Consider the following 11,285-nt stretch of genomic DNA (forward strand, 5'->3'; position numbering starts at 1 on the left):
TAACAAAAAAAGCTGAATAGTTGTCACAAACTCTATTTTTATAATCCCAATATATTTTCATGATGGTGTAAACCTTTGATTGTTCCAATTCCAAAGGAGATGGGAGTAGAAAATTAGAGTTTATATAATGATCAAATATCTTATTTGGCCGATATCATACTAATTACATATAATCTTATATATCAATTGCTTAAGTTAAGAAAGAAAATAGTTGCAATGAATCAAGAATTCGAGACAAATTACTGAGCTGTCCAGTGTCCAATACTGCATTACTATGCAAAGATGTCAATGCCCGATTCACAACTCTACATTTGAAGCCTTTATCTGATCAATAATGTTGGAGCTATTGTCACGGTTTTCCAAGTTTAAAAGTGTCATTTTTCAAAATCATATACATTGATAACTAATTCATGCTTGATCCGACAAAGCTTTTAAGGATACCGTTGTGAATTTTCACAATTTTCATCTTTGCATCGAGGCTCACTTGAAATACGCTTACAGTCCCTTTATGTGTCATTCTTTAAATTTGTTAAGATATATTTAAGTGGTTATTATCTGAATGAATTGTGCAATATTAAAAAAATTGTTTGAAAATATAAATTTTTTTTTTGTATTGTAATTTGGTAGGATAAATAAAGGATGTGACATAACATAATGCTGAAATTGAATTTTTGCCAAAAACTCTGATTTTCTAATCCCTATATTTGTTCAACACAATGTCATACCCCTTAGATATTTAAAATCATAATTTCTGTTAGATCAATTAATCTAAGTTTGAAATATCAAAGATGTACACCTTCAGATTGCAAAGATATATGAATTCGTTAATTTAAGACTCAATTCCTTTTCTTTATTTTGAAAGCATTTACCTTCAATAATGTTAAATCCTTGCTTATCCAAATATAAATAATCCGTTTAAAGGAATTGAGTCTTTGTCACAATCTCTGATTTTCTAATCCCAATATCTTTGCAACCCAAAGTCGTAAACCTTAGCTATTTCAAACTATGAATGTTTTTAGACAAAACAATCTAAGTTTGAAATATCAAAGGTTTACACCATCAAGTTGCTAAGATTTTGGCATTCGAAAATTTGAGTTTGTGGCAAAAACTCAACTCCTTTGTATTTAATATTTGATAAAATTGCCTTCTAACAGAAATATAAAGTTTATTTGAAATTAGAGAGTGATTAAGTTGTTACAATACATTGCTGAGCTTTTAAGGTACATTTTCATAATAATATTTAGTAATTAATAATAGAATATATATACAATGCACATTAAATATGTTGAAGTATTTGAGGCACCTGGACAGTGTATACAATATAAAATTTTAAAAAATGTATATACCTTCTAAAAATTCTATGCGATCATATTCATATTCATATTATTCGTAGTTATCATGTATGATCAAAGGCGTATTTTAAATTATTTCATCACCAAAATATCATTAAAACGGGTTTGTGATATGAACTGTAGAATAGGGGGGGGGAGACGTACTACCTTTAACCCCCCCCCCCCCTTCCCGGTTACATATATGAGCTTATCCTAGTTTTAGCTTTTATACTAGATTTTCTTTCATTAACCTAAATAACATTTTGTTCTTTGTACATTCTCAGATGCGTCGCACAGTTTTGACCTAAATATACAAAATATGACAAATTAAAAATGAACTAATTTCATTTTAAAAAAATTTGTAACGCCTAATTATGTCATCAAATTATTGAAATGAAGAAAACATGATTGATGATATGAAATATATTATATATAAGTTACACATTCTCCACTTTTTTTTAAACTAATACTTTATTAAAACTTTAAAACTATTATTCATGTTCATTAGAGCATTCAAAATTAAGACTTGACTCTATGTAGTCGTCAACTTTATCCACAGTGTCATGGGTCTTAATGTAAATTATTTCAAAAGAAAAGATTTTGATCACTCGATATTTGTTTTTGTTCAAATTGTGTTGTTATTATTTCAAAAGAAAGTTTTTGATCACTCAATATTTGTTTTTGTTCAAATTGTATTGTTACTGCGCGCCTCTAAATTCACCCAAATCCTTCATACATAGATCGTAACCTTGGTCTTTTGCAAGTTAAATCTACATGATACTGACAAACCTACGGCCTCATCTGGAGTCGTAGTTCTAAAAACTTTGTTCATGATAACCTCGAAACATTTTTGGGAAATATGGAGATATATTACATTTTAATGTTTATAAAGGGTGTCCCATTAATCATGGAAATTAAGTCAAGACTTCTGAACTGAAGCGTCTTTTTTGAACCTTAAACTAAGTTTTCGGCGTGTTCTGCAGTAATTTGCACTACTCAGACCGAAGATATAGTAGCGTCGAAAATTTTTTTCTTAAACCCTTATAATTACAAACTTGGTGACGATTTTAATGTTGTCACTGAATTCCCATGCTTTATGGGACACCCTGTGTACAAAATTTACAGAAAATATTCTGTCCTACATTTAGTTTTCTGGATTATTCTTCAAACTAATAATAATACTATGGTAGACGATTTCAACGCTGTCACTCAATTCCCATGTTTTTTGGGACACCCTGTGTACAAAGAGATATTAAGTCTTTGTCACAACGCGTGATTTTCAAATCCCGACATCTTTGCAAACTAATGTCGTAGACCTTTGATATTTCAAACTATGAAATCTGTTAGATTAAAAAATCTAAGTTAAAAATCAAAACATCTTAGTTTTTGGCAAAGACTCAATAGTCAATACCATTCATAAAATGTTCTGTCCGACATAAAATATCGAATTTAGTTTTATTGATTTTTCTTTAAAATAACAATTATACGTTAATAGGAAGCTAATTACAAAATTCACGAAACACAAAACTAGGAGTTTAGATTTGGAGTAAAATTCGTATAATTTGAAAAACAACTTGCAAAAATTATGAAAGATATATTGCCATGGCATTTGAAAAATGCAACTTAAACTGAATTTTGATTTGCATAATCGTAACTAATTTAAGGTTGAAGGGAGGGAGCCCCAGCGGTTGGGTTAATCGATACTATTTTTATGTGGATTTTTTTTCATGTTAATTGCAATATAGATTCTCCTGCTAAGAATGCCAATTCAAAAACGATAAACATACAAAAATGTGAATTATTTGGTTTGAAAATATCACGAACAATTAGTAGACATACATTTATTAAAGAATATTCTTAACGAGCAGTATTGAATTACAGTTTATTTAACGCAAACTGCGTTATGTTACTGTCCGTCGTTTACCCCATTTGGAAAACCGAGACAACCCCCTTTTAAGGAACTTAAATAAATTAGTAATAATTAGATGAAAGAGAAATAATTCAAAGATAAAACGTTTATACACGGTGGTCCTGTCAGAGTTAACGGATATGGAACTTTTTGACGCCATTGAACGATTTTGTCACCATGAAGTTGTTGTTTAAGCTGTTTTTACAAGGTGTTCTTTTCTTACACACGCTAAAATTAAGAAACGACTTCCATGGTTTCGGAAATTTCAAATTTAGTTAGACTTTTTGTGTATTTTGATGTTAACTGTTTAAACTGGAATACTTCTTAAATTGTTTTCACCAATAATATTGTATTGATCACAGACGATATACAAGTTGTTACTTAATTTCCGTGTTTATTGGATTATCTTGTATTTTGTAGTTCCTCCCTCTTATTGGCACGTTATAAAGCTTAAGACGTTGCATAATGATACCGTTAAAGATCCGAAAACGTGAGGAAAAACCCCTTTTCTGAACAAATTTAATAAAAGTGCGTCTGCAGAAATATGCGTAATGTATTTTTCTTCCTGTGAAATTATTCTGCGCAACTGTGCTCTTTGTGATGCGTATCTTGATATAAACAGATTAAATAGATTGAGCTGCGTGATTTGCGTCTTTAGATTCCTTTTACGTCCAGATCTTTTATCGTAATTGCGTCGACTAATGCCTTATACTCAAGGTGTACATTTTTAACGCCTCCCGTTCTGTGAAAGGGACGATGTAAATCTATTCTAAAGTAGAGAGATTGAAAGAGAAAATAGTATGATTGGTTTCTCTGGCCCACAAAGGATGAGACTGTAATGACGACAGAAAACCTTTGAATATAACGATCTGAAGGTTGAATAATAAATATGGACTTTTGATGAAAATAGCTGTTATGCTGCAAGGAACAAAGGAATTTTTTTACCCCATAATCCGTTTAAAGTAATTGAGTCTTTGTCACAATCTCTGATTTTCTAATCCCAATATCTTTGCAACCCAAAGTCGTAAACCTTAGCTATTTCAAACTATGAATGTTTTTAGACAAAACAATCTAAGTTTGAAATATCAAAGGTTTACACCATCAAGTTGCTAAGATTTTGGCATTCGAAAATTTGAGTTTGTGGCAAAAACTCAACTCCTTTGTATTTAATATTTGATAAAATTGCCTTCTAACAGAAATATAAAGTTTATTTGAAATTAGAGAGTGATTAAGTTGTTACAATACATTGCTGAGCTTTTAAGGTACATTTTCATAATAATATTTAGTAATTAATAATAGAATATATATACAATGCACATTAAATATGTTGAAGTATTTGAGGCACCTGGACAGTGTATACAATATAAAATTTTAAAAAATGTATATACCTTCTAAAAATTCTATGCGATCATATTCATATTCATATTATTCGTAGTTATCATGTATGATCAAAGGCGTATTTTAAATTATTTCATCACCAAAATATCATTAAAACGGGTTTGTGATATGAACTGTAGAATAGGGGGGGGGAGACGTACTACCTTTAACCCCCCCCCCCCCTTCCCGGTTACATATATGAGCTTATCCTAGTTTTAGCTTTTATACTAGATTTTCTTTCATTAACCTAAATAACATTTTGTTCTTTGTACATTCTCAGATGCGTCGCACAGTTTTGACCTAAATATACAAAATATGACAAATTAAAAATGAACTAATTTCATTTTAAAAAAATTTGTAACGCCTAATTATGTCATCAAATTATTGAAATGAAGAAAACATGATTGATGATATGAAATATATTATATATAAGTTACACATTCTCCACTTTTTTTTAAACTAATACTTTATTAAAACTTTAAAACTATTATTCATGTTCATTAGAGCATTCAAAATTAAGACTTGACTCTATGTAGTCGTCAACTTTATCCACAGTGTCATGGGTCTTAATGTAAATTATTTCAAAAGAAAAGATTTTGATCACTCGATATTTGTTTTTGTTCAAATTGTGTTGTTATTATTTCAAAAGAAAGTTTTTGATCACTCAATATTTGTTTTTGTTCAAATTGTATTGTTACTGCGCGCCTCTAAATTCACCCAAATCCTTCATACATAGATCGTAACCTTGGTCTTTTGCAAGTTAAATCTACATGAGCCCCCTTAATCAGGCTAGGGGGTTCTGGCCCCCATGTCCCCCCTTAGTTGTGCGCCTGTTGGGTATCGCTTTTTGCGTGCATATTATTATATACAACAGCATTGCAGTGGGCTTTTAGCCGAAAAACAAAAAATTTGAGAACCTTTATGCTTTTCGCTATGAATACATGAAAACAGAGAAAATATGCATTTAAGATCAATTTTTAGCTTTTCGCATTGGCCCATATAATTCTGTTAATTTTTAACAACATTTTTATAATTTTCATAACTTTCTAACAATGCAAAAATTTCTGTTGTATATGTATTTGGTTGTGGTTCGCTTGTAAAGTTGTAAAGTCTGAAACAAGAGAAAAGAGATGAGTGAGGGAGGAAGGCCAACCACAACAATATTGCCCGAGCCACATTCTCTTCTTTTACTATAGTCCGAGCCACCTTAAAATTCTCGTCCTTCCAAAATTATTTTTTTAAATGTCCAAAACTTGCAGATATAAATATACTTTTTGAAAATCTGGCGACGTTAGGGCAAATAAAATATCAAATTTTCTCAAACAATTTCTAAATATGTGAAAAATGAATGCAATTTTCTACAAATAAGAATCTCTACTAGGGGGAAGGACAAGAATTCCGAGGTGGCTTAGACGAGAAAATGAGGAGAATGTGGCTCGGAAGAATTATTGTTGTGGTTCGACCTCCTCCCCTCGCTGAGTGGACATGTTATACCCCGTCGGATATTTACTGTTGTATACAATATATACAATATATACAATATATACATATAGTGCCCACAGGAATTCGTCAAGGAATGAGGAACCGTAACAAAAAAAAATGTCTGCTATGTCCATTGACCATCCATAATTTAATTTATAATAGTCCAATAAATTGAAAGGGTTTTTACAAGGTGTCCTATACTGATCATGAAAATTTAGAATATACTTTGAAATCCTCATTGATGGCATTTCAATAAATGAACAAGGTTTCAATACGATAAACGACTGAAAAGCTTTCCAGCACGTTTTTTGGAGATAATTCTTTTGGGTAAACCAGTATTGACTTTCTTTTCATTTTAAATTAATGTTAGTATTTGATTAAAATTAGAAAATTTTAAATGAAATAAAATTTGTTCATGAATTTGTGCTGGCTTCATTTTTTCCGAATCGAATATTTGTGTTTTCTGAATCAGCCTGTACAAACCTCGAATATTCGTTTCTTCTGTTTTCTGAATCAGCCTGTACAAACCTCGAATATTCGTTTCTTCTGTTTTCTGAATCAGCCTGTACAATCCTCGAATATTCGTTTCTTCTGTTTTCTGAATCAGCCTGTACAAACCTCGAATATTCGTTTCTTCTGTTTTCTGAATCAGCCTGTACAAACCTCGAATATTCGTTTCTTCTGTTTTCTGAATCAGCCGGTACAAACCTCGTATATTCGTTTCTTCTGTTTTCTGAATCAGCCTGTACAAACCTCGAATATTCGTTTCTTCTGTTTTCTGAATCAGCCTGTACAAACCTCGTATATTCGTTTCTTCTGTTTTCTGAATCAGCCTGTACAAACCTCGAATATTCGTTTCTTCTGTTTTCGCAGTGCATGCATCAGACCAAAAATGTGCAAATTTGCAAATATTTTTGCACATCGCTTCTTAGCATTTTTAAAATAATGTAAAAGGTAATAGATCGAATATTTAATTGTTTGTGGCCAGAATATCCACATTGGAAGAAAAATATTTAAACCTTAAAAGGTAGTTTTTGTGCTTTCATTGTTTGTCTTCCATAGTAAAGTAAGTACGCTACTTAAACTTGTTAAGGAATATATGGATAAAAATTTTATTTTTAATTGGTTACGAATTAAAAGAAAAGGAAATGCTCACCCTGCCCTCAGAATCATTTAAAAAATAGTCTTTTGCCAATAAATTAGCCACTTTATTTCAATTGTGAACATTTTCTCTTTGTATACATTGTAAAACAAAAGAAACAAAAAAGTTCGCTGATTTTATAAAAAAAAATCGTAGATCTTCAAATTTAATGAAAATCCAATTTTGTTGACGTTTATTGGATACAAACAGAAAGACAAACAGACAGACAAGCGAAGTATATACATAAAAGCCATTATTTGAGATAAAGGAAGAATTTTAGTTGTGAATGAAATGTTGAAACTGAACTGTAAGAGACTTGATTTATAGTTCATGACAAACCCTTTGTTAGGCATCAATCCTTATGTTTTAGGCTGTGTTATAAAAAAAAGGTGGGGTTAAATGATGTGGGGGGGGGGGAAAGAGGGATTATGGGAAGGAGAAGGGGGGGGGTAATTTATTTGTACAAATCAAACATGTTTAAGTAAGGTAAAGTGTTAGCCCGCACTGAAGCCTGTGTTTATTGAACAAATCAGTCGGTGTTGGACCGTTGAAGGGGTGAGAGCTCCAGTGATATTAACGCGGTTCTTTCTGAAGATTGAGACAGGAATCAGAGATTACAATCTTTTCAACTTCCGGAGATTGTTTTGCTGGTTAATTGTGCAATCAAGAACTTTTAATTATTAAAAACATCACGCGTTATCACTAGGAAACAAAATATGAATCTTTCAATATTTGTGTTTTCTCCACTTTTGCAACCCTTTCAGTAAAGCGTTTAATGCCTCTTTTAGAAGTTTTTTGGAAAAATATTTTAGATTATAAAACTTAAATTGATAAATTTGTGCTTTTAAAAAATCAATTTTATGACACAGTGCGAGTCTATTTGTCTCCAAGTAAAAAAAACATTTGTTAATTTTTTAACTTAGTTTCATTAGCTTTTTCACATTTCTATTTTTTATTTGATCCCTGTTGGTTATTAAGTTAATTAAAGTATCAGTCTGTTCATCCTTGCATCAATTTTGTCCTTGAGTGATTTTTTAATTTCGTTTTTTCATTTATTCCGAATTTCTTAATTTCACGATCCGTTCGGTCTTCCCTCAAACTCAAAATAAGTTACCTTGTCATTAAAGTGTATGACTGTGTATCAATGACTTAATGAAGAAAGAATATTGACAGTTTAATCTGAAAGGAAATAAAAAAACCTGGATTTGTATTCAGGCTAGAAAGCGATTTAGTCGCGTTCTATGAACTTTAACATTTTCATGGTTCCTTAGCTTCTTCAGTAGAGATACAGGGTGTCCCAATACCCATCTGATTTACATGGTTCCTTAGCTTCTTCAGTATAGATACAGGGTGTCCCAATACCCATCAAATATACATGGTTTCTTAGCTTCTTCAGTATAGATACAGGGTGTTTCAATACCCATGAAATAACTTTGAAGATAATAATTTTCAATTTTCATTTTAGGTTAAACTCAACAAAATCTATCTTATTATTGATCAACGCTTTTAAAGACTGGAAAAATTATAGTACTTTCATAAAAGATAATTAGGACTGAAGCCGTATTCAGTCTTTTAACATAATACCGCTTTCTTTGTATTGACTGATAGGGACTGTAAATCAAATATCAAATGACACTTATTTCTAAATAGTGGGTTTTCTGATTCACAGCGGTACCCTTTGAATATATAATTAGCAAAGAGGAAATTATTGTTGTTTTTCAATCTTAAAACTTTTGGATTTTAGTTTATGTCTTCATTGTCACTGCAGCATAAAGTCGGAAGTCACTTTCATAAGAAAAACAATTGTATGTAATAAAATAAGGATAATTCATTGATCCTCGACCTGGCAAAGTATTAATGGTACTGTTTTGAATCGGCAAGTCACTTTATAAATGGAGATTCTCTTGAAATTATGTTTACAGTATCTTTAAACCAAAATATCGTAGACCAGCTAAATACTAAATCCCTAGAAGTTGGCATAAAGTTAGTTCAAAAGAATAAAATTAAACATAAAAAACATTTTTGTTTAAAGTCTTACATTTAATTCATTACTTTAAGTAAAGTCTAAATAAGACAGATTTGTGAAAAATATTCTTATAAATGTTTAACTTTTTGTACACACGTTGACTGAATAGAATTGGCTGTAGAATTACTAGGAATAGCTCATGCCAACTGCATTAATTATATGCCTGTAATAGGAGTGCTCACTGCTCACTGTTCAAGCATTTCATAAACATTCGAAAATTGTCAATAAAGGGACTGTGTTAGAAAACTGTCAATAAAGGGACTGTGTTAGAAAATTGTCAATAAAGGGACTGTATTATTAAAAAATTGTCATTAAAGGAACTGTGTTAGAAAACTGTCAATAAAGGGACTGTATTATTAGAAAATTGTCAATAAAGGGACTGTGCTATTAGAAAATTGTCAATAAAGGGACTGTATTATTAAAAAATTGTCAATAAAGGGACTGTATTATTAGAAAATTGTCAATAAAGGGACTGTAATATTAGAAAATTGTCAATAAATGGACTGTATTAGAAAATTGTCAATAAAGGGAATGTATTGTCAAAAATTGTCAATAAAAAAAACCCCGGATATTTTTCGATTTTTCCTTGACTTTTTTTTACAATATACACCCATAAAATTGTACGCTGGTATACAATTTTAACAATATAATGAAGACGACTTTTTAAATTAAGTTTTAATTGTCAAGAAGCTTTTTCAAATAAAAGTTTACAAGTAGTAAAAATAGAGAGAAGCATTTTATAATGGGGGGGGGGGGAATTTTATCTACAAAAATCGAAGGGGGAGCTATGGACATAAAACAACGGCGGTATAAAATTATTTTTCTTTCAAATAATTTTGTTGTCATGAATACTAATGTAAATATCAAAGATATGATATTGGTTTATGCATCAAAGAACACATCTTTAAACATGATTAATAAAATGCTTAATTAATACGGAAATTAAATATTAATTTAAACAAAACAATAAAATAAAAAGTAAAAAAGTAAAGTAGTTAAGTAGTAGAAAAGTAAAGAAGTAAAGAAATAAAATAATTAAGTATTAAAGAAGTAAAGAAGTAAAGAAGTAAAGAAGTAAAGAAGTAAAGAAGTAAAGTAGTAAAGTGAAGTAATAAAGTGAAGTAGTAAAGTGAAGTAGTAAAGTGAATTAGTAAAGTGAAGTAGTAAAGTGAATTAGTAAAGTGAAGTAGTAAAGTGAAGTAATAAAGTGAATTAGTAAAGTGAAGTAGTAAAGTGAAGTAATAAAGTGAAGTAGTAAAGTGAAGTAATAAAGTAAAGTAGTAAAGTGAAGTAGTAAAGGGAAGTAATAAAGTGAAGTAGTAAAGTGAAGTAGTAAAGTGAAGTAGTAAAGTGAAGTAGTAAAGTGAAGTAGTAAAGTGAAGTAGTAAAGTGAAGTAGTAAAGTGAAGTAATAAAGTGAAGTAATAAAGTAAAGTAGTAAAGTGCAGTAGTAAAGTGAAGTACTCTAAAGTGAAGTAGTAAAGTGAAGTAGTAAAGTGAAGTAGTAAAGTGAAGTAGTAAAGGAATCTAAACGCCCCTGTAAGTATAGACATGGAATCCAAGCATGAAGTATTCAAATGACCTTTATTCCAAAACCCAAGTCTTGGTTAATCACAAAACAATTAAACTCAAGCTATCTAGTAGCCACTCCTCCCCGCCAACATTACAGGGTGTCCCAATATATACAGTATACAGGGTGTCCATAAATATAAAATATTCAGGCTGTCCTGATACATACATAATACAGGGTGTCCCAATATATACAATATACAGGTGTCCCAATGTATGCCATAACAGGGTGTCCGTAAATATATACAATTTACAGGGTGTCCCAATATATACAATATAAAGAGTTTCCCAATGTATGCAATAATAGGGTGTCCCAATATATATACAGTATAGAAGGTGGTCCAATATATACAATTTACAAGGTGTCCATATATATAAAATATTCAGGCTGTCCCGATACATACATTATACAGGGTGTCCCAATACAATATAAGGGTTTCCCAATGTATAC

The sequence above is a fragment of the Eurytemora carolleeae genome, unplaced genomic scaffold (assembly GCF_000591075.1).
Source record: "Eurytemora carolleeae unplaced genomic scaffold, Eaff_2.0 scaffold835, whole genome shotgun sequence".
NCBI lineage: Eukaryota > Metazoa > Arthropoda > Copepoda > Calanoida > Temoridae > Eurytemora > Eurytemora carolleeae.